At 48.3% G+C, this 24,695-nt stretch overlaps 1 protein-coding gene across 1 annotated transcript in view; it reads left to right on the top strand.

Moving 5' to 3' along the window:
- The window catches only part of ABTB2 (ankyrin repeat and BTB domain containing 2), a 175,331-nt gene that overhangs the window by 99,863 nt on the left and 50,773 nt on the right, over positions 1 to 24,695 (top strand). The gene's annotated exons all lie outside the window — the stretch shown is intronic.

The raw sequence follows: 24,695 nt of genomic DNA, 5'->3' as shown, positions 1-24,695 counted from the left end.
CGACTCTTGATTTTGCCTCAAGTCACGAACTCAGTTCATGAGTTCGAGCCCCGCCTTGGGCTCTGCGCTGACAGTGAGGAGCCTTGAGATTCTCTCTCTTCCTCTCTCTCTCTGCCCCTCCCTACCCTTTCAAAAATAAACTTATTTAAAATAACCACAATAAATACTATGTTTCCACTCCGTCATTTCTTCAGTTCTTCTGTGGCACGTGGGCAGCAGGGATGTCATCTGGCTGGAAACTCAGAGGATGATGTGGGCACCTTTGGACTGTCCTCAGGTGAAGGCTGCCTCCTGTGCCTACCCCCCTACCCTACTCCACCCCCAGAAACACACGTGCGAATGTTTGGTTACATTCTCCATTTCCCCTTTTTTGGGCTGTAGAAGAGAGGTATTAATTCATTTAATCTTCACAACACCCATGAAGGAGGTTACTGTTATTTCCACTGTACAGATGAGGAAACTGAGGCAACAAGCAGTTAAGTAATTTTCCCAAAGTCACACAGTAACTGGTGGAGCTGAGACTAGAACTCAAACCATCTGGCTCTCAAATTCTTCTCCTAACCACCACACCATAATGCCACCCTTCTAGAAAAAAGGCAATTGGCTGGAAAGACTTCCCTCCCTTCCCCCGCCCCACCCCCCTCGCAGCCCATACCCTATGAACTTGGTCTTTCGGAAGATTTCAGCCCAGGCATTCAAGATGCTTTGATGGACTGGGCACAGGAAATGAGTGATCTAAACATCTATTGCTGCATTTTTCGTTTATTATTAGAAAATCCCTGTCTCCGATTGCCCAGTGCTGAGGGTGGCAGGGGGACCTTCTCTTCAGGGGGCTGGTCAGCAGGGGAAGAAGTGAAGCCCTGTACTTGGGATCCCATGTGCTTTGTCCAGGTGGATCAGCAGAGAGCCCCTGGAATCCTGGCCTTTGAGCTCTTCCTGTCATCAGCGGCTTGGCCTCCCCACTGGCAAATGGAGTGCGTTCATCAAATGGAAGTGTCAGAAACTGGGAAGGAGGGCGTTCTTTGAGAGCTGCCTGGGCTCTAAGCTTTAGTGGGGCGGGGCCTGCATACACACAACCTTTTCTTCTCATCAGTTCTCAGAAGCCCAGAAAAAAAAAAAAAAAAAAGGACTGTAATGAATAGCAGTTGAGGTTATGACGATTTTTCTAGGAATTATCAGACCTTCCATGTCCATTAAACCATCTTTTGTGGTGAGGAAACTGTGTAACTGAAATAAGAAACTCCACCTGACTATTAAGTGATAATTCAGCCCCCGGGCTCTTGGCTCTTTATCCATTATTTAAGAAAAAAAAAAAGGAAAGGTAAAAAAGCTGACACAACTTGCTTCTCTGGGAAAATGGTCAAATTCAGACTAGAACATCTTCCTGCCCTTTGTCTGGTGGTGGGTCTCTGGTGGATTTTTGCCAAGAGGCGGGGAGATGGTGGGGGAGGGGGCCTAGGGCAGAGGGAGAGTGGACAACCGCGGTTAGCCCCCCCAGAGGTCGGTTCTTTCCATAGGCTCTCATCAGAGAGGCTTACCTTTTACTACAGTACAGGCCTGAGTTACAGGAAAAGGCCTGTCTTGCAATTTGTTTGGGTCGTTATTCTTTGCTGGCAAAGAGCCCAGGGTGGGGGTGGGTGGGCTAGGAAAGATGTAGAAGCCTGAGTGTGAATTCTTGGTTGGCTCAGCCTCTGCGTAAACTGCTTTATGTGCTTCTGAAAAGCTCTGTAGGTGGGAACCAAATCCAGGAGCTAAATAAAGGGTCAGGCACTGAATCCCACCCCCCACCCCCAGCTCTTTATCAGAGGTGCTCATTTCAGGGATATTTACTGAGCACCAGGGATACAGTGAAGAAGAGGCCAGACAGGGCCCTGGCCCTCATGGGGCTTCCAGTCAGCAGAGAAAACAGATGCCAGTGATCACGATAGGATGGGATGAGTAAGGAGACCAGACACAATGAAGGAGACTAGCCCACTGCCTCTGTCATTGATAAAGTAGAGCGCAGACCTCTCCTCACAGGCGGTTGCAAGGCTTAATGGGATTGCATATGTTAAGTACTTGGCATATGGTAGATACTGGATTAATATTTATGCAGATGTATGGATGAATATGAATATGGTCATACGGCAAATTGCTATCGGCCCAACAAATATTTGTTGAGCATCTACTATATTGTTCTAGATGTTAAGACTATAGCAATGAGGGGCGCCTGGGTGGCGCAGTCGGTTAGCGTCCGACTTCAGCCAGGTCACGATCTCGCGGTCCGTGAGTTCGAGCCCCGCGTCAGGCTCTGGGCTGATGGCTCAGAGCCTGGAGCCTGTTTCCGATTCTGTGTCTCCCTCTCTCTCTGCCCCTCCCCCGTTCATGCTCTGTCTCTCTCTGTCCCAAAAATAAATAAAAAACGTTGAAAAAAAAATTAAAAAAAAAAAAAGACTATAGCAATGAATAAAAAACACTCAAAAACCCTGCTCCATGGGGATTATATAGTATTCATGAAGAAAACAGTTCAGTAGAATACACAAGCTATTTGATGGTGAGCAGTATAATGGAGAAGAATAATGCAGGGAACGTGAATAGGGAGAGTTGGGGGTGGGCAGACACAAGTCAGGGAAGACCTCACTGAGAAAGTTACATCTCTCAAAAGCACTAAAAGAGGTGAGGAAGGGAGCCAGCCATGCAGATACTTGGGGAAAGGTGTGTTTCAGGAAAAGGAGCAGCAAGTTCCAAGGCCCCGTGACTGCATCACACCTGCCATGTTAGAACAGCAAGGGGGCCAGCGTGGTGTGGCGAAAGAGGTTGGGGTATGCGAGATGACATAGGGCTCCAAAGCCAATGTAAAGACCTACTCAGAGCACACTTCTGGGTGGAAGGAGGGGCATAGGAGGGCATAGGAAGGCTTTGAATAGAAGAGTGGCATTATCAGACTTGGCTTCTTGGTCTTAACAGGATCCTTCTCTTTGTTCCATTGGGAATGGAGTAGAAAGAGAGAAGCAGGGAGATCAGCTAGGCCATTGCAGAAAGCCAGGTGAGCAATGATGGTCTCGTGGGCCAGGTCATATCAGGGAAGATGGGAAGATGGAAATTGATCTCCTCAGGAAGACAGCACATTTTTTGAGTAGAAGTGGCCCATTCTGTCCCACCCTGACCTTCCTTCCCAGATGCCAGAGGAAATTGATGGTAACCAGGGTGCCCTGGCTCCCTGCTAGTCCCCTTTGAGGAAACCAGAGTGTCTTAAAAAGTTCAAGCTAGGGGTGTCTGGGTGGCTCAGTTAGTTAAGCATCTGACTCTTGATTTCTGCTCTGGGCATGATCTCACAGTTCTGTTCATGAGATCCACCCCCGTGTCGGGCTCCGTGCTGACAGCACAGAGCCTACTTCGGATTCTCTCTCTTTGCCCATTCCCTGCTCGTGCTCACTCGCTCTCTCCCTCCCTCCCTCTCCTTCCCTCCTTCTCCTTCCCTCCCTCTCCCTCCCTCCCTCCCCTCTCTCTCTCTCTCTCTCTCTCTCTCCCTCCCTCCCTCCCTCCCTCCCTCCCTCATGTGCACATGCCCTTTTTCTCTCTCGAAATAAACAAGCAAACATTTTAAAAACATTGTCAAGGCCAGACTTTTTCTCTTCAAATAAGATGAGAGCTTCAGAAAATCAGGTGCACTGGACCTGGCCTATCCTTGGAAGGGAGTGTTTCCAGGATTTCATTCCTTTGGCTGGGACTTTGTTTTCTTTGGGGCTTCTTGGTGCCATCACTGTTGTTTATACTTGTGGCCCTTTCCCCACAGGTAGTTGTGATTTAGGAAGAATTGCCTTTAGGAGGGCGACCTAGCTTCTTAACTGTGTAGCCTGGGGCTCTTGCATGGAGCCCACATTTCAGCCAGCCTGAATTGGGCAAGTTCAGATTTATACAAATAATAATTCAGAAAGTGAGGATACCTTTACGAAGAGCATATTGTGGCAATCATAAGAACCACTAATAATCTGGCAAAGGAATTTACAGAGAAAGCAGGAAAACAATTCACAATCAGAACATCCAGAAATATCATGAGGCTATAGTCACGGTAATGGTTATAAAAAACTACCAATATCGTTTATTTTGTACCCACTGGCACATTTAGTTTTCATATCAACCCCATAGAGGTGGTGCTGTGGGCTCTATTTTACACATGGGAACACACACACACACACACACACACACACACACACACACACACGATGATTCGAAGGTAGGTGATCTGTCCCCAAAGCCCCTGCTCTTGGCTGTGACTCTAAACAGCTTGCTTTCCTTGTACAATTTAAAAGATATTAAGTTTTTATGTTTACATTCAACTTTTTCATAAACTTGAGGATCACAGATCCTAGCTGCCAGAACATTTCCATGGAACCTAGAGCTGAATCCCTGAGGGTTCCCAGATGGCTCTGGCTGGCCCAAGACACTGAGGCTGTCTAGAATGATTAGGGCAGAGGAAGGTGCTAATCCATCAAGGAGAGGCGCTTTGCAGCTGATGTGAATTCGTTTATCTCCCCCTCCTCGCTCTTTGTCTGTTTATCCTCCCTCCTCCCTCATGGGCCCTGCAGACAAGCCTGATGTATGGGCATCTCAATCACTTCTGCTTCCCCTGGAGATCAAGGCCGGGCCTTGGGCCCTGAGGCCTCCCCGAGTAAATCAGTAAATTGGGGGGAGGGGTGCAGGGAAGGGATCAAAAGAGAATGGGGTCCTCTCCGCTTCTAACTACCTGTAATCTGCCGCATATCCTGAAGATGGGGGAGGGGGGAATCCCTTCCTCCCCTCCTTCCCCCCCAGCCAACCTGATCTTACAAGAAGCTGCCATCTCTGGGAAATCTGGAAGGACAAGGTCCTTCTCCATTTCTACAAATAAGACCTCTGAAAGCTCCTGGCGAACCAGTCCAAATCAGGAAGATTTTTTTTTTTCTTGAAAAGCACATGAAACTGTATCCTGTGTTTTCCCGCCCTTCACACAAGGCCAGAAGTGGAAGACAAGTGTGAATTCTCTAAACGCCCATCAGAGCAAAGGAAGATGAGAATGTCTATATTTTCTTAGCTATTTCAAAATGCATTTTTAGATTTCCAGTGAAGAGATGTTTCCAAATGACCTCTCCTTTCAAGGAAAGAGCGCCCTCTATTTCAATTCTTCATTTTTCTTACCTTCTTTCCTCCAGCCTCTCTCTTTTTTTTTTTTTTTTTTTGCCATTTTTACTCTCCCCCTCCCAATAAGAATCACCAGAGATTCAACCCTCGCCTCCTTTCCCTTCTGGAGGAGACTGACCTGCCCCTGGGCAGGAGAGAAAACAGGTGCTGTTCTTGCTGGGACTATGCAGCTCTCTGTTCCGGGGCTTTGCTACCTGGAAGGTTTGTATCAGGGAGGAACACATTCCACCCTGCCCTCCTGGCTCTTTAGCTGTTACCTAGGGCAGAAAGATTGTTCAGTTAGCTCACGGCTGACCTCCTGCAGCTAATTAGTGCCTTTAGCTGGACTGAGCAGCCCGGATCAGGAAAAGCTTTGCAAAACGGCAATTAGTGATGGGTTGCTTGTTGCTGCTTCCCCGGGCTTGTGGCTCATAACCAAACGGTGGGTTCCCCACTCAGACAGGGTTCTATCCAGGACTCTGATAGGCAAATCCTCTTAGGAAGGTGGCATCACAGGCACCAGTTCCTTTCGACCTTCCCCTCTGCCATCCCCTTCCTGTGGGGCTGGTTGAACAAAGGCAAATTCATTATTAAGTACGAGGGATGTGGCAGCTTACCTCAGGGTCCAGGATCTTTCTCACTTCTGATGATGATAACAGAAAGAGTCCATTTATGGGTTTGTTGAACTCTTGCAGTGTCAGGCATTGAACTTAGGGCTTATATGCATTTGCTCTCTTAATTCTCACCATAACTGCTAGAGAGAAGACACCATACCCATTTTACAGATGAAGAAGCTGAGGCCTAGAAGTCAGATAAGTTTACCCAGGTCACAGTGGAGCAGCTAATGACATTCATTTTTTTTTCCCCCCCGGAAGATACTTATTGAGCAGCTATCATGTGCCCGGCATTGTTCAGGCAACCCCTGCCAGAAGGAGTTTGCATCTTGGAGGGGAGCATCAGACACTAAACATCTAAGCAAACGAACACAGCAGTCTCTGTATCAGTGCTTCAGGAGAATTGAAAGGGCGCTCTTCCCTGCCCGAGCCAGGATTCCCAGAGGTCCCTAAGGCTGGCGGGAGCAGGTACATTACCCTGTAGCCTAGGTGCCTCATTAGGCAGAGTTAGTCACCTGAATGTCCCCAGTCCTCAGCACTGCCAGCTAGCCATACATTTTCATGAGGAAACCATTTCATGCAAGGCACCTTGGCCTTGTTTTATGAGAAGCAGAGCCAGAGCTGACATGGCAGGTATTCCTGTGATGCTGGCACCCCGATGTACAGCAGAAAATTGCATCTCCCCTCTGCGGGGTGGATCCAGCCCTGGCGCCTCCCTGGCTCAGCCTCGGCCTCACCCTGGGTGTAAGTAGTTGTCTTGTTATCAGTGAAAGTAACTCAGGAATTTCCCTTGATGGGAAGCCCTGGGTAATTCACTGTGGTTCTGGTGTTCTGGGTAGAGCCTCTGCTCTAGGCAGGCCTGGGAGTTCTCATCAGCTGTTACCAGTTCCTGCTTGAGCGGGGAGCCCCCATCCTTTCCCCCCCTACCTCACTGAGTCAGTGCTCAGCGGGCCCTGCAGCAGAGTCCACAAATAGCTCTGCGGCATGATTTCACTCCGGAAGCTCCTCTGCCTGACTCAAGACCTGCTTTGGGCACCTCCTCCCAGGAGCCGCTCCCCACCCCACCCCCTCTGCCCCCACACCAGCTGGGGAGGAGCCAAGAAAAGGGGAAATCCCTTTACTGAGCCAGTAGAAAGCTGAGGGAACCTGGGGGGCCAGCTGCGGACACAGTGCAAATTTGGGGGGGCAACTGAAGCAGACAACTGTGCAGATCTTAAAAAAAATGTATGTCTATATGTATAATATATATGTATACGTATATACATGTGTATATGTATAAATGAAACATAATGAGCTGAAAAATGTCCACAAAATAGAGGATTTAGTGTTAGGATCATAATGACATTATTTTTCACCTATTTGTGAAAAAAAAATATTGATATGTTAATATATACAAAAAACTATTTGAAGAAAAAGTATACACCATATTAATAAGTTATCTCTAGAAGGTAAAAGTCAACGAAACGTCCTTTTTCTTTATTGTGTCTTTCTAATTTTTAAATAATAAACATATTTACCTTTACAATCAGAAAAAAAATATTTGGGTAAAAAAAACCTAATAAACCAAACCGAAGTGTCCTAAAAGGACATTAGCCTCCTTAAATGCCTAACAGCCCAAGGGCAATTGCTGACTGAATGCATGAAGTCACTGGGATGGACGGAATGATCGCCCAGCAAACATCAGCTGCCTCCCTAGTCTGAAAGGACCAAGCCAGTTCCACAGGGCACCTCCCTCACGGCCCCCAGCACAGGGGAAAGGGAAAAACACCTGTTTTCTCCACCATTCCATCTTTTGGGCCGAACACAGTGCCTGGCCCCAAGTGAGGGCTCAATAAAAATGTTTTATGAATGGATATACAAATCAATAGATATTATGCAATCAAGTATTGCGAGTGCTGTATGAGATAAGTGTCTGCAGATTTTAGACAGATTTTAGAGATTACAGGACAGGTCACGTTACTGAGAATGAAGGAAGTACACATGATGTTGTTTCTGGCACATTCCTTTTTTTTTTTTTTTTTAAGAATTTCCTTATTTAAAACCATTTCATAAACTTTTTACTTTAGAATAGTTTTAGCTAGGGGCGCCTGGGTGGCTCAGTCAAGCGTCCAACTTGGGCTCGGATCATGATCTCACAGTTTGTGGGTTCAGGCCCCAGGCTCTATGCTGACAGCTTAAAGCCTGGAGCCTGCTTCGGCTCCCTCTCTCTCTGCCAATCCCCTACTCACGCTCTGTCTGTCTCTCAAAAAATAAATAAATGTTAACAAACTTTTTTAGAATAGTTTTAGCTTTACAGAAAAGTTACAAGAATATTACAGCAAGTTCCCAAATGCCCTAATTTCTCTTATTATCATCTTAGATTTGTCGCATTGTACATTTGTCACAATGAATAAAGGTATATGGATACATTGTTGTTGACTAAAGTCCGTACTCCAATAGAATTTCCTTAGTTTTTACCTCATGTTCTTTTTCTGTTACAGAATCCTGTATTGTATTTAAAGTTATCATGTCTCGGGGCGCCTGGGTGGCGCAGTCGGTTAAGCGTCCGACTTCAGCCAGGTCACGATCTCGCGGTCCGTGAGTTCGAGCCCCGCGTCAGGCTCTGGGCTGATGGCTCGGAGCCTGGAGCCTGTTTCCAATTCTGTGTCTCCCTCTCTCTCTGCCCCTCCCCCGTTCATGCTCTGTCTCTCTCTGTCCCAAAAATAAATAAAAAAACGTTGAAAAAAAAAAAAAATTTAAAAAAAAAAAAAAAAAATAAAGTTATCATGTCTCCCTCCTCAAGATTCCTCTTAGTTTCCTAGACTCTCCTTGTTCTTGGTGAGCTTAACGGTTTACAGAAGTACTAGTTGTGTCTTTTGCGGAATATCCTTCAATTTGGGTTTGTCTCAGGTATTTCTCCTGATTCGGTTGGCATTGTAGGTCTCGGGGGCAGAAGGTCACAGAGGTAAAGTACCCAGCTTATCACATGCTGTCAACATGACGTTAACCCCGCCCACCTGGCTGAGACAGTGTTCATCGGGTTTCTCTACTGGAAAGCTGTTCCTCTTCCGCCAGGCCTCCCCATACTGTCCTCCCCAGAAGGAAGTCACCACGCCCAGCCCACACTTAAAGCGAATGAATTCATGCCTCTCTTCCTTGAGGGGGATGCATCTCATACATTAGTTGGAATTATTTTGTACGAAAGATTTATCTATTTTCCCAGTCATTCATCATTATTAGTCATGGATACATGGATATTTGTTTTATACTTTGGATTATAATCAAATACTATGTTATTTTTTGATTGCTCAAAGTGTTCAAGCTTGGGCCTTTGGGAGCTCTTTCAGTTGGCTCCCGCATCACTTTGACACGCCCTATCATGCTCTTTTTGTGACCACTCTCTTACTTTCTGGTGCTATCACATGCTCCAAGCTCGTCCTTTGTACTGTTGCTCCATTCCCAGAACCTGCTGTTTCTCCCGTGGGACAACGGGTCCTTTTATTAGAGACTGGCATCAGAATCCTGGAGCTGGGCGTGGCATCTGCTCATTGCTCCTGGGCCGAGCAGGGCATTCCTTTCGAGAGAAGATTTGCAGAAACTGGGAAAAGAGGAGCCACATCTATACTAAAGTTCTGGGATGAAATAAGAAGGAAGGGGCTGGCAGAGGCAGTCTAAGCCTCTTGCCGAATCAGCAACTTTACATGGACACCACTCAGAGTCCTGTGGCCTCTGCTTTGGGGGGTGGTTCTGTAAACAGGCAAATACATGGCCACAGATGCTTTAGGGAGGGGCTGCTCATTCAGGGTTCCTCAGGGGGCTGGCTTCCCCATTACTAACTTATTGGGGCTTTCTCTGCTTACCCCGGAGCAGATTTTAGCCCATTCTGTGTTCCAGGCACTGCCCTAGGCTGTCACTGGACCCTCACAGCACCCTGCAAGGTACTTTAGGTGTTGTTGGCCCCGTTTTACTGCTAGAAAGGCTAAGGATATGCCCAGCATCCCTGGGTAAGGGACTAACCTGGCATTCAAACCTCAGCATGGCCCTCAAATTCTCTTTGTTGGGCTGTGCTGCCCTTCAGTGTGCTCTGTGAACTCACTCGTTTTCAGTGCAGGAGTGGACTGTGTTGTCCCAAGTTCATGGGCCCACCCTCTCTGCTTTCTCTGATCAGAATGGTCATCCCAGAAAAGTGTAAAGAGTGTGTGTGTGTGCGCGCGCGCGCGTGCACGCACACATATACACGTGCCTGTCCATCCTACAGGCTCTCCAGGGGCTGCTGCACAAATGTCCACCCCCCCCCACCCCCCCGCCGGTAGGAAGGTATACCCCACCACAGCCCTGGTGCTGGGAACTACATGATGGTTAGTTTCAGAAGAAAGTGAGCACTTTTAGGAGACCAAAGAACGAAGGCTAATGCAGCCCACAACAGGGGACCATGGCTGTGTACACATTTAAAGACTTGTTTCAAAGATATTCAATGGCATAAGAAAATGCTTTACCATGTAATAAGTGAAATGATACAACACCGTAAGTTTAAAAACTATGTCAATACTTCTTTAAGTAATGACATGATGGGTGATTCCTATTTTTTACCTTCTACTGAACTGTATTTTCTGTACTTCAATGCAGTAAACAGGCATTAATTGTTATAATAAAAGTAACTTAATGTAAAGGTGGTGAGGGAGCTTCATTCTTAGGACCATCCTCATCTAGGACTGATTTTCTTGTTAAATATGTTTGTCTTTTTTTTTTATGTGCTTCATCCACGTCTTCTGTGGGGACACTCCCTCTAAGGAAGCCCGTCCTAGCATTGGATCATTGCCAAAGAATAAGTATACTTTTAAAAAAATGTCATGTAATGAGATACAGCTTCATACCCACCAGGATGGTTCTAACCAAAAAGACAGACAGTAGCAAGTGTTGGTGAGGATGGATAGAAACTGGAACCTTCACAGACCACTGGTGGGAACACAAAATGATCCCACAGTCACTGTGGAAAACGGTTTGACAGTGCCTTGAAGAGTTAAACATAGGATTGCCATAAGGCCCAGCAATTTCACTCCTAGACAGACTCTTAAGAGAAACGAAAATATATGTCCTCACAAAAACTCGTATGTGAATGTTCACAGCAGCATTATCCATAATTACCCCAAAGCAGAAACAAACCCAATGTCCATCAGCAAATGAATAGGTACCCGAGAAGTGGTTTATCCATACAACGGAAGATCGTAGCGCCACAGAAAGAAGTCAAGTATTGCACGTGCTATAGTGTGGATGAACCTTAAAAGCATTAAGCCATGAAAAAGAAGCCAGACACTAAAGACTGCTGCTTGTGTGACTCCATTTATGTGAACCGGCCAACATAGGTGAATTCACAGAGACAGGAAGTAGGGTTGGGGTGGTGGTGGAGATGGACAGTGAGGTGTGGCCATGAATGGGTGCAGAGTGTCTTTTGGGGTGATGAAAATGCTTGGAATTAAATCATGGTATGTTTTCACAACTCTGTGAATGTACTAAAAACCACTGAATTGTACCCTTCTAAGGGATGAATTTTACGATGGGAGTGGGGGGGCGGTTGTATCTCAATTTAACAAAAACAATGGATTTTGACTTGTAAAGGCCAGCCCGGATTTCCTGGAATGGAAGGGAAGCATGTGAGCTCTTACTTCCGATCTGTGTGATCGCGGGCAAGTTGCTTAACATCTTACAGCGTCATGTTCTTAATGGTAAACTGGGAACACCGTTAAATCTCCAGTTCCGTGGGACATTTCGTTCTGACCCCGTGCTCCTTCTCCAACTCCTCCTCCAGACTACAACTCTTAACCGCTCCCCAAGGAGGCCGGCTGTCATCCCTGTAAGGGGAGCTGCCTTTTTACTTTTCCGTCCCAGCAGGAGAGCCCCTCTATTAAAACCACCTCTTCCTGGAGAGACTGAGGTCCTGGGGGGATGGGGCAGGGAGAGGGCTCATCCTGCCAAGCTGTTTCCAATGTTTATTTGAAGAACTGAGAGTCAAATAGGCAGTGGCTTTTTCTAAAACTTGTAGTTAATGGAAATGTCACGAAGGTTCTAAGTTCAAAGCAGCCGTGGAGCCCTTGTGTTTATTTTTCAGATAAACACTTTCTTTCCCTTTCTCCCTTCTTCCCTCCTTTTGTCTCTCTCTCCCTCCCTCTGTTTCTTTTTAAGGTAAAAGAGTAGGAGAACTGGGGGAGAAGAGGGTGGGCTCAAGTCTGCAAAGCTGCTGTTTACCAGCAGTGGACTAGAGCATAACAGTTGGTGGCAGGGCCTTGCAGACCGTTTCAGTGCCCGCCCAGCTTTTGGATGAGGATCATGGCTGGGGAGGGCTGAGGTTGGCGGTCATGCTGACTGACACACCCTCTCTCCTTCCTTTCTGCTATAATGTCTGTGGCAGAGCGGTCAGCACCCAACAGGCCCTTGCCCTCTGACGTCTGCCCTCCCGGACATGCTATTGGAGGAGACTGACGTCACAGATACGGTTTTTTTCTTTAACCTTTAACGTCATCTGAAGCCAAAGCCGTTATTTTGGTTTGCTTTAATAGTGCAAGTGTCCAATCCAGGTTCCCTGAACATGGGTTTTGCAACTTACGAAGCATCTTCCATGTTCTTGGAACTACAGGGATGGCAGAGAGAGGGAAGGAGGAAGGCGAAAAATAATAGCCTTCTGCCCTTCGTAACCACTCCCGTGTCCAGCCAGAGGACTCGGCAGAGGAGCAGAGTTCAGCAGAGTCCAGTGGCAGTCACAGTGAGCCAGCGAGGGCGGCGGCATGGACAAGGACAGCCTCCGTCCGCTGTGTGCCCACTCTGTGCCTGGCATCGCCCTGAGCCCACATTCGTGTGGTCTCCGCTGATCCTCCCTCTTGCTTTCTGAGAGTGAGCATTCCAGACAGGGAAACAGGCTCAGAGGAGGTGTTGCTGGTCTGAGGCCATATGGCAAGTCAGCGGCAAGACTTGAGGCAGGGCCTGCCTGATTTGTAAGCTGGGCTCATAACCACTGCACTGTGGTCAGGGGAGGCTCTGGGCAGGTGGTGGCCAGTCGCCGGGGAGAAAGAAGATGGACACAGATGGGGGAAGCCGCCAATGTTGAGGCTGCAGTCATGAGCATTTTAGACTCTGAACCAGTCTGGATAGACACACACACACACACACACACACACACACACGCAACACACCCCAGAGTTGTGCAGGAATCCTGGGCTCCCAGATTTGGGAGGAATGGCACCACAGCACATGAGGAACTTGGGGTAGAGGGAAGGGCCCCACCACGGGAAGGGGGTTTACTGGTGTGGACACAGGACCGGAGCTATAGAAGCTGCTACAAGATGGAATCGGATCAAGTAAGAACTTTCTAGCTGTTGGAGCTGCACATGAGCTCTCTTAGGAGGAAGCGAGTCTGTGGCCCCTAAGACAGTGCCCTTAGACAGCCACTTGGCATATTGGCTGGGCGTGTCGAACATCAGAGCAGTGATCAGCTGGAACTGTAGGTCCTGGGCCGCAGTGGGGCACAGGGGGTGAGTATAGATAGCGTGGCGGCCACACGTTGAGCCTGCGCCGTGGGGAAACACGAATGGGCTTGGAGGCCATGTGGTTTCTGTAGTCCCTTTCAGCCTTGGTTCTATAAATATGTATGTGATGTGCTCTGGTTTGTTTGGGGGGGCGGGGCAAAGGTAGGAGAAATGTCATTTGTGTGTGTTTTTCGTAAAGCCCTGGGATGGAGTATCTCCTGAAACTTCGTCAAGGAGTTCAAAAGACTTTGATTCTTTCTTACCTTGGCCATCTGGCAGGTGGCTTGGGGGGGGGGGGGGGTGGATGGTGAGATCTCCAGGGTGACAGATTGCTTCATTCAGCCTCAGTGTAGTTTGGGGACATGCCGACTGGTTAATGATTGGAGAATGGGCCCGATGCCGGGGAACAGGATACCCTTTCTCTGCCCTCCCCTCACCCAGACCCACTGCCCACTGGTTGTGACCCCTGCCCCGGGCAGAGGCTGCGAAGTGAAGATGACTGCACTCGGATGGGGGCAGGAGAAACTCCCCGGGGGAGAGAGAAGGCTCATCTGCTCAGGCATGAGTGAGAACGTGGGGGCTGTGTGGGCGGAGGCCTCTGCTCCGATCATGGTGGTGGGGGGCAGTGTAAACAGAGCTGGGGCGCTGCACGTGAGGAAGTGAGGAAAGGCTGAGTTAGCAGAGGGGCAGGGAGTGGCGGTGGGCACCCCCCTCCTTTCAGTGCTGCTCAAATCCAAGAAAGAGCCGGCCCAGCTGTCTCGAGAGGACCTCCCCGTGCTGCCTCTTCTCTGGCCAGTAGCCAGCACATCTCGGGTCGGGGAGGGCCCTGGGGAAGGGGTTTTGCCCAAAAAGACTGATTCACTATTTCCACCGGGTCTGCGGGCCGTCTTGGTGGGCAGATCACACGCCAGCCTTGTAAACTCGCTCCGCGCTTGTCCCTGTGACGTTTATAGCCCCATGGGGAGCTGGCTTTTTAATGAGCCTAATTTGAGACTATAAGTAGGAGTTTGTAAAACAAACAGTGAGGGACTCCGGCCAAAGCCCAAAGTTGTAGTTGAAGCGCACAGGGTCACATACAGCACGGCAGACAGGCGGAGCTGCTGTCCCCAAGGCAGCGGGAGAGGAGCTCCCCAGGGAGAGGCCTCCCTCCCGGGGAAGCATGTGGCAAGCTGTCTTTCCCCTGCACCTGCGGCGTAGCAAGAGCCCTTCCCAGGTGGGTTCTGCACAGAAAGCACTGAGAGTCCTGGGTCCCCCAGTGGGAGAAGAGGACCCCTTTGAGAGTGGGCCTGTGTGCAAGTCCAGGACTAGGTGTCAGCGGGCCAGAGGCCCCAGCACTCCTCCCTGGAAGACAGCCCCGTAGCCAGGCCTCCGAGGCCTCAGGGAGTGAGAGTCTCTCACCCGAAGACACGTGTGAGGAAATCCCCCATCTTCCTGGAGCTTTAATTCCCTTTTGGTGAGACCTGGTTTTCAAGTTAAGGAAGAGGTGGAGGGTGCTGATGTCTGTTAGGAGGGTCTGTTAATAAGGTCACCTCTCTAACAGGTGCCAGGTGGGAAGGGAAGTTCCTCAGCTCTCAGGTGGAGCCCTGAGGGCTCTTCTCTGTGCTAGAGTGCCAGGGTTTAAAGTGACTCAGGGGACACTCTGCCCACTCTGAAGTCATATTAAAGGGGTCCCTCCTGACTTGCCCCAACTTATGGACCTCTAGAATGGCGTGTGCTGCGGCTGTTGAAAACAATGATGAGAAACATGATCGGGGCACCTGGGCGGCTCAGTCAGTTAAGCGTCCAGTTTCGGCTCAGGTCATGATCTCATAGTTCATGAGTTCGAGCCCCGCGTCGGGCTCTGTGCTGACAGTTGGGAGCCTGGATCCTGCTTCAGATTCCGTGTCTCCCTCTCTCTCTGCCCTTCCCCCACTTGCACTCAGTCTCTCTCTCTCTCTCAAAAATAAACATTTAGAAACATGATTTAGGGCCATGGAGAATGTCCATGAAATATTAAGTGAAAAAGGAAGTCATTAAAGTGTATGGCAGGGTTCCTTTTGAAAAATTAAAAGTATAGATGTACACTCAGAGGCATTAGGTGCATATTCAAAAGCCTGAAGCACATAAGACCATAATGTTGATGGTGATTATCTCCATGTGGTAAAGTTACAGCGATGTTTATTTTCCTCTTTTTGCTTCCTTGGGTTTCTTAAATTAAAATAAACTGTGAGTGCCATTTCACAGATACTCACCTGGTGGCAGCCGAATGGTCTGCCAAGAAGGTCCCCCATGAAGGGAGCTTTCCAGCCCCTAGGTCTGAGCTAAATGAGGGCTGGAGTTGCCAGCCTAAGCCCTTAGGGAACTCGGCCTTGTGGACCACAACCACTCTGCTCTCGGTGGAGTCTGACGAGCATTTCCACAGCCAGCCGGAATGGACAGCCGGCTTTAAGAAGTCCTGGGGCCTCCACTGAGGCATGGGGGCCCTGGAGAATGGGGGAGATGGCTTCATTGTCGGATTTTCCACATACTTGCATTTGAACAAATGGTTCTATGGCTTAAAAATATTTTTGGAAACATACTTTACAGAAATCCTCTTGTGTTAGAGAAATCACTACGTCTGCAAGTCACAGGAAACCTGACGGTTATAGTCTGGATTGTGTCCCCCTACCCCCAAATTCATATGTCCTAATCCCCAGAACCCCAGCACGTGACCATATTTGGAGATAGAGCCTTTAAGCAGGTAATTAAGGTAAAATGAGGTGATAGGAGTGGGCCCTAATCCGGTATGAGTGGTGTCCTTAGAAGAAGAGATCAGGACACAGACACACACAGAGCAAGGTCACCTGTAAGACAAGGCGAGAGGCCTCAGGAGAAAACAGCCCTGCCAGCGCCTGAACTTGGACCTGCAGCCTCCAGGATCGTGAGACTATAACCTTCTGTCGTGCAAGCCCCCCAGTCTGTGGTACTTTGGGAGGACAGCCCTAGAAAAACCAAGAGGGGGATATTTTTCTCTTGTAGAACATTCCAAGACTGGCAGTTCCTGGTGGTGGTCAGCTGCCTGGTGAGGCTGTCTGAGACCCAGGCCCTTTCTGCTCCCTGCTCTGCCATCCTTAACATGTTGGCTCTCACCCTGCTCTTGTCCCTTCACTCAGGTCCACCCCCTCCACCGCAGGACCATGGGGACTGGACGGTGCTCCAGCGTTTGCCGCAGGCGGCCTGCCTCCTGGTTGCACAATGGCTGCTGCTGCACCTTCCTCAGATATCGTGTTACACCGGAGGCAGTAAGAAAAGCAAAAGTTCTGCCAGCCGGCTGGGTGGCCTGTATCCTCTTAGATCAGGGAAAGCAACATCTTCTAGAACCCCTGAAGTCTTGACTGTATGTCTCATTGTCCAAAACCGTGTCGCACAGGTGTAGGGAGGCCAAGGAAAGTGTCCCCCAGGGCTCATAGTACATAACTATTCCAGACAGAATAGTTCAGGGGTTCTGATAGAAGGAAGGAATGGCATTGGATAAGGTCACTGAGAGCATCAGCACAATTTCAAGCATCCAGTGACTGTTTTCATACATCTTAGTGGGGAAAGATCATGGGGTCCTTCAAGATCAGGTCCTTCAAGATCAAGTCCCTCAAGAGTGACACAGTGAAATTTGGGGTGTCCTCAGCTCAGAAATGAGCATTCTGCAGGGACCTCCTGTCTATAAATGAGCTTTCCTCCGGGTACCTCCTCTCCACCCTCTTCAACCCACTCTGGTGACATGCGATGTTATTCAGCCATATTGACCAGGGACTGTTTGCTTCTCATAAAGTCTTTACAATCCCTTCGGGGTTCTTGGAGTGAGTGGGGGCTTTCTGAAACATCCTGTTATTTCCCCTCCCCTGCCATAGCTCATGACAGCACATAGCAAAAGCCCTCTCTCCAGATTCTGTCCAAATTCCTATTACTGACTCCAGCCCCCTCCTCTTGCATGTATTATGCTGCATTTTAAGTATTTGTCTACATGTCTTTCCTCTCCTCTAGGGCAGTATCCTGGGTCTATGCAGCTCTGTATTCCTAGTGCCAAGCTGAGGGTAATTAATTGGCCTATAAGGGACATTTGCATAAGCGAATGAGTCATGGGAATAGCACAATGCTAAAATCTCTGTAGCCCCCTCAGATACTCCAAATTTGAAGCCATCACTTAATCTTGACACAGAGCGTCCTAGGGCCTTAGGGAATGTGTTCTCTGTCACCAGGACGTAACTGCTTGCAAGCAGCCGCTTCTCCATGTGTGGGGGGTGGGTATGTGTGTGTGCATCCTGTATGAGTTATGAAGGGGACACCACTGCCTCTGGGCTCTGGTGTCCCCTGCACACTTAGCATCGGGGTGTCTTTGTCCTGGCCCAGATTTCAAGGCCTGTGTTATAAAAATACTCCCGTTCTTTGTGAGTTACTTTTTTGAGCTGGGTATATTGAAATTTGCCAACTACTTAAAAGTGACCTAGTGGGGTACGTGCGTGGCTCAGTCAGTTGAGCATCTGACTTTGGCTCAGATCGTGATCTCATAGTTGGTAGGTCTGAGCCCCATGTCGGGCTCTGTGCTGACAGCTCAGAGCCTGGAGCCTGCTTCAGATTCTGTGTCTCCCTCTCTCTCTGCCCCTCCCCACTCACTCTCTTTCTCTCTCTCTGTCAAAAAAATAAAATAAACATTAAAAAAAAAAAGTGACGTAGGAACATCACCAATTTTAAAGGTAGTCAAATACCGTTTTCACTTATTTGGGCTTAAAAATGGTACCTTGCTGAATTTTAGTTCTAAAAATAGGATCTGCTACCTCTGTCTTTGATATTCAAGTGTTTCATGCAAAAGTTTAAAGAAATGCCCAGCTTTATGGAGGTAAGAGAGCCCAGGTAGCAGGCTGGGTGGATTTTGGATTGTGAAGTCCCAGGGAACCGGGCCAGCAGTGTGGATCCTAGTCTAATGCTACCTCCCATCTGTTCACACGCTGCTGCCTGATTCTCTGTCGAATGTGCATGGGACCCTGTCACTCAAGGGCTTAAGCCCCTTCCGTGGGTCCGTATTGCCCTGAGGACAGAGCCTGGTCTGTTAGAGCCTTGTGACTGGTGTCCTCCACCCTGGCCCCTCCCTGAGGCCTGTCACATTCTGCCCATCGCTCTCAGTCCCTCCAAGGTGCTCTGGATTAGTACCAGGGTCAGCAGGCATGGCCCCGGGGCCAAATTTCACTGACACGTGTTTTTCTATGACCCACAAGCGAAGAATGAATTTTACATTTTATATGGTTGAAAACGTTCATTAAAAGACGACTATTTCGTGACACGTGAAGGTGAAATGCGAATCCATGTTGATACTTTCATACATGGAACACGGCTATGAGCATTTGTTTACATGTTGCATGTGTACCTTACACGGGCCAAGTTGAGTAGTTGTGACAGAGACCTGCAAAGCCAAAAATATTTACTCTCTGACTCTTTACAGGAAAAGTTTGCTAACCCTTGGATTAGTACTGGCTCCAAGGGTGGGTGGAGAGAGGGCAATGATCTGTTAGCCACCACCCAGGCAGCTCCAAATAAACACCATCTAGTACAAATAAAGTGTTTACTGTACAAACACAACTTCATGACAAGTTCTCATAGGGCCTCTCCCTAAACTGTCATTGTTCCTAACCTTTCTAAATGGACTTTTCCTCTCCCTTGGAAGACGCACCTAACCCCTTCGTGAGACTGGTATTTACTCATCATCAGCTGAGATGTCCCTTCCTCCAGGAAGCCTTCCTGGACCACTAGGCCTGGATAGTCTGGCTTGGACACCCCTCCTCTGGGCTCTTTGTGCTGTCTCTAGCCCTTTTCACACAATCTTGACTTGGCTGTTGTACCATCTACCCTCCTTCCCTAGACTACAAACATCAAGAGGGTAGGGAACTTGTCTGTTCAATTTTCTATCCCCAGAGCATAGCTACTTCCGCACATGATTAGGTCATCTATAAATAGCTGTTGCATAAATGAGTGAGTGAATGAATGCAGAATAAATAACCCCTCTCTGGTGAGTAAAGCATGATTCTTTATGAGTGTAGACCACAGTGGTCTTTAGGAAAATAATGGGATAGATTGGCTTTGGGTTCATCCCTTCCTCCTAATGGTGCTAAGTACTTTTATACGGTATCTGATGGCTTCATTCCAAACCCATTGGCCCTGGGAATCAGTGAAGCCATTTATAAGAATATTCCCATTTACTACATGCTTACTATATGTCAGGCATTTTGCTAAGTGCTCTACTTAACGTCTTTTAATCCTCAATCCTGAGAACTAGGAGCTATTATTAAGCCTCTTACACAGATGAGCAGATTGAGGCTCAGAGATGTTAGGCAACTAGTCCAAGGTCACACAGCTAATAAGATTCAGAGCTGGTTTTAAACCCTCTTCTCTCTGACTCATGCTATTAAGTCATCTAGAGAGTCCAATAGTCAAAACCCTTTGGAATGGGACCCAAAGCCAACTGAAGCAGGTTAGATTTGTTAGAAGAACTCGAGCATAGTAAATTTCTGACTAATGTACTCATGATCTGTTAATAAATGCCTTGGCCATCTGCCCGGGACCTTGTGATATTTGCCTCTTTTTTAACCCCCAAGGGGTGAGTTCTGCATGTTTTGGGTGCTTGGCTCATTTATCCCTCTCCTCCCCTCTGGGCTGACGCTTGGAGACTTCTCTGCTCCCCTCTTTTTCCTACTGGCAGCACTGGTCTCTAACAGGAGATGTGGCTCAGGAACCACTCCTGTCCAGGGTTTGCCTCTTCTCCCACCCCTGTGCCCACCGGTACCCCCAGGCCAGCACCAGCAGCCCGAGACTCCTTTTCTGGGTTAGTGATTCTGGTCGTGTGGTGTAAAGATTTCCCTGGCTGTCCCCATCCTCAGGTACCAGCGTATTGCAGCCTGCACCTGTCACAGCGGCTGCTGGAGGTCTAGGCCACCATGTGGCTGCATCGTGATCACACAGGCTCAGTGAGGTAGGTACACAGCTGGGCTGAGTGTCTGGCAGGATCCTCCAGGAAGTGCCACTGGTGATGCAGCCCCTGAGTCACCTGGAGTCACCACCAGGTGAAGGTGCTGGTTCTCAGAGGGGCAAATTCTTGGAATGAGGCACACAGACAAAATCTTACCACCGCATTAGCAATGTAGAACTGTTTCTGCCTGGATTTCTTCCAAAAAGAATATCCTTTCCTCTTACCTTTTTTTTGTGTGTGTGTGGTAATATTTCTGTAAAACAGCCAGGTTTTCCTTTTATTTACTTTTTTTTTTTTTTTTTTTTGCCTCCGTGAGCTCACAATGGTTTCATAATGGTTTTGTTTTTATTAAAAATATAGGTAGTAATTATTTAATCAGTAGGAAAAAAAGTATGAAGAATAACGGAGAAAAAAGTCATCTAAAAGTCTCCCGTGCAGAAATAACTATCTTTTATATTAGATGGCCCCCATTCCAGGCTCTTTATAGGTAACTCAATTATAGTAGTTTCCTTTTTAACATTCACTTGTTTTCTTATATAAAAATTTAATTTCCGATAACTAATTTTCTGCCACATTTGAAGTTAGAGATACTCCTTTGCTCAGAAGAAACATTGGTCACCCTCCTCATTCTCTAAGGCTATCCTTCCCTCCCTACCCCCATTTCCCTAATAACAATAACATTTTACTAAGCCAATAAATCATAATCATTGTAAAAAAAGTTTCAGAAAGCATGGTAATTCAAACAGAGAGAACCACTCTTACCTCGGTGGCTGTGGGCATTGACTGGGGGAAAGGCTGATATTTTAGGGTGATGACCGTGTGTGTGTATGCACCCATGCGTGCTGAATGTGTTGCCTTTATACAAAAGTGGCTCTGTGCTGGCCTTGGCCCACAGGAATTACAGTGCTCGCCCACTGTGGGCCAAGGACGGCATTCGACAAAGGACCATGGCCATGTGGTGGCTTCTTTTTTTTAAGAGGCGGCAGTTCCAAGACTCATGCTTTCTGGTCACTCAAGCTCTTGGTGTGTTACATCAATACTTTGCAGAGAGGCCACCCAGAATCTCTTAAAAAGTATTCTAAACACCACGGAGATGTTTTTCCACGGGAAAAAGCTCAGTAGGTCACTGTGAGTTTTCTGCTCCGTGCTGCCCAGTGTTGTGACTATTGCTGGTTTTTCCAGAGTTCACCTTTAGGTTTAATTTCCTGAAATTGATCTGCTTGGTTACTCTGGCTTTATTTCACTCTCTTGCAAAGAGGGGAAATGGCTATGAACAGACTGCATTTTATTAGGTTTTTTACTCTAAAAAAATTAAGCAGCAATCCGCGATCTCTACTAGTTTGTTCTTTTATGGGCTCCCAACATGTGTCCTCTGGGTCTGTGACAGAACCGATAGGCACCCTAATGACACAAGTGGCCAGAATGCCAGTGAGCCAGCGTCCCTCGTGGAGATTCTGGGCTCCCCCTACTACTTTGTTGGGCTGTTGTTTTCTGGTGGCCCCACTCTCCCCCCATAAATCCTCACCCTGCTGGGGGCTCCCCTGAGAATTGGGTGAGTCAGTCCTGAGGTCACAGGTGCTGTTGCCAGCTGGAGGGGAAGAGGGTGGCCCCAAGGCCAGCTCCCCAAGCGCGTCTGCTGCCAGCCAGTCCAGGACTGTCACGGCTTCCAAAGGGAGGTGAGTTCCAACCCAGAATTCATGGTGAGGTTTGCTTTTTACCATCTTTTTAAAAGAGAATTGGGGATGCTGGCAAGGAGCACGCTGCACTTCAGCAGCCTTTGATCTTGCCCTTGGTTCTCTGGCCCCTAGCTCCCCGGGCAGTCGTAAATGTGTCTTATGATTTTACTGTTTAACAGTGAGCTCCTGGTCCCCTGGGCCTGACTTAACTGGAAGACCATCTTTAGCCAGTCATGTTCTGATAACTTAGCCAGAGTAAGGTGTTAACCAGAGCGCAATTATGTTTGCTTTTAATTTCCTGACCCTGAAGAAGAAAGGAAAGTGCACTGCTAATGGGACTGGGGAGTGGAGAAGGAAATGTTCTGTCCCTGGCCTTGAACGGGGGAGAGCCGCATGTGAGAGGTGGTTGTACGTGGTGCTCTGGATTCCAGCGTCGGACAGGCTGGGTCAGAATCCCACCTCTGTCATCTTCTAGCTTAGTGACCTTAGCCAAGTGACCCAGCCAACAGTGTGCCTCATTGGCAAGTGATCGTATTAGCTACTAGCTACTAGAAATAAGACCACTGCGAGGGTCTTCGTGTGGGTTCGAATGGTTCATCCCATTCCTGGCATAGAGTACCTACCACTCACTACGGGGTAGCCCATCTCCATTCATTATTAAGCCATGGTTAAACCCCATTTCCCAAACTCAGACCACGCTCCTGCCTCCCGGGCTCTCATCTTCTCTCAGTTGAACTTTTGGGCCTCACAGTGTCGTGGTCTCACCTTCAGATGGGTCCTGGCCAAGAGTTAGATGAGCTTTCAGTTATTCTTGATGAATCCTTTTTGCATGGATGATTGACAGTTCACCAGGTTTTTTCTTCTTACTTCCTTCCCCTTCCCCTTGCCTCAACACCCACCCCCAACCTTAGAATGTCAGGAGAAACACCACTCGGTGAAGTTTCTCTAGAATTGACTATCCTTACGCTCCATTTGGGTCTCTCTGAAAACTATCCATGCTTTAACTTTTCAGCACTTTGTTTCAGTATGACTAATATCCAACACTGGGCATTAAACGTGCTATATATAAAATTCCAGATCAGAGAATGGAAACACTTTTTAAAGAGTAAAAAAGTGTTGGATTATGTGGGCTGTTTGGAAACCATTCAGCGGGGCAATATAATTTTTATTTTCAGAAGCTTATGGATTGAACCCCACCCAAAGCTTCCAGCTCCTAAGAAAACCAGTAGAATCTACCCTGCCAAGTTTCCTCACAAGGGCAATAAAAGAGTAATCCTCTGCATCCCGGTTTTCATTTTAAAGAAACAGGAGACAGGCGGTGGCCTCTGCCGTCTTCACAAATGAGCTTCCCTGAGCCGGTTGCTAGTGAGTCCGGTGGGCAGTGTCACGTGCCGGGGTGGGAGAGGGTGCTGCACACACAGCCTTGCACAGACATCTGAGCCCACTGCAGTCACGCTGCCCTGAAAACATTTACAGGTCTAGGGAGAGCACTGGTAATAGCTTGTTGAGTTGCGGGGACAGTTACATTACAGTCTCGATGGTGTTTTGATGACCGGTCAGAAAAGCTGACCCATAAATCTATCCAGTTTTCACACACAAAAAAGGACTTCTTCTTTACCTTTAAAGTTGAGTGTGTGTGCTGCGGAGGGAGACTGGAGCTGTGGGGGAAATTAAACCATAGGAAATAATAATAACAGGGTCTGTTTGTTCCCACTGTTGACAGTTCAGAAGTTAAAGAGTGGAATGAAAGCGGGGAAGAAGGTTTGGAAGGCTACACTTCAGTGCTAGAGCACACAGAGAGGCCAGACTGTAGGGTCCCGGGGCTGGAGAAGACTCTAGAAGCCACCGACTCTCCCCGAGAACAGAATGAAATCCCCATTGATTTGGCCTTTGGACTAAGCCCTGCTTCTGAAAAACCTGAGCACTGAAAGTCTGGTTTGTCAACCCAGTGTGCAATCCATCTGCTTCTGGCGTGGCGCTTGCTTGGGGGAGCTGGCAAGCTGCAAACTGAAACCCAGGTTGATTCCTGGTTGGCAACCCCTGGCAAGAAGGCGGGGTTCCCAGGCCTCTGCTCGGTGGCTTTCCCATGTAACTCAAGGGCGCCCTCTCTGGGCGCCGGTGGAGAATCAGCTGGGAAGAAAACGTGTTGCTTTTCCAAACCCAGGGCTGGCACAGAGCCAGGTGACCAAACTCACAAAACAAAACAGCTCAGAGAAACAGGGAGCAGATACGCGTAGGCTTCTCAGCTCTGCTGATTTCCTGCGAGGTGCTGGGTATTTCCCCCGTTCACTGGCAGAATTGTTTTCATCCTTAAATTTCAGAGAAAGAAAGTTCTTCTAACCTGTGGAAAGGTACTTAAATGCCCTTGTTACAGGGCAGTGGGGAGTCAAGGAAGAGGACTGACCAGAGTAAGGGCCGGCAAGGATGGGACAGGACTGGTGGGGGGAGACAGGAGAGGAGGCTGCTGTAGCATCTGGTGAGGGGAGACAGTGGCTCGAACTGGGGTCCCGGCAGTGGCGGATGTTTGCGATGCTGAAGTGGTAAAAGCAGCAAGGCTTGTGGTTGATCGGATGCATGCCGGAGGAGGAGGGAGGCTTGACAAGGATGGCTCACGGGCCGTCCTTGTGCAATTGGGTGGATGTGGCCCCGTGCTCAGGAGGGGACGGTGGAGGAGGCAGCCGCAGCTTCAGGGGATGAGGTAATGAGTTCCGAGATTCAGGAGTTGGGCAACCACATTGAGAAAAATCGAGTGAGGGAAGATTATGGTTCTGTGTGTAGACTGAGAAATGTGGAGGCTTCA

This window comes from Neofelis nebulosa, chromosome 10, assembly GCF_028018385.1.
Source record: "Neofelis nebulosa isolate mNeoNeb1 chromosome 10, mNeoNeb1.pri, whole genome shotgun sequence".
Classification (NCBI taxonomy): Eukaryota; Metazoa; Chordata; class Mammalia; order Carnivora; family Felidae; genus Neofelis; species Neofelis nebulosa.
Note: the sequence above shows the minus strand (reverse complement) of the source record. Positions and strands in the feature narration are given on the sequence as shown.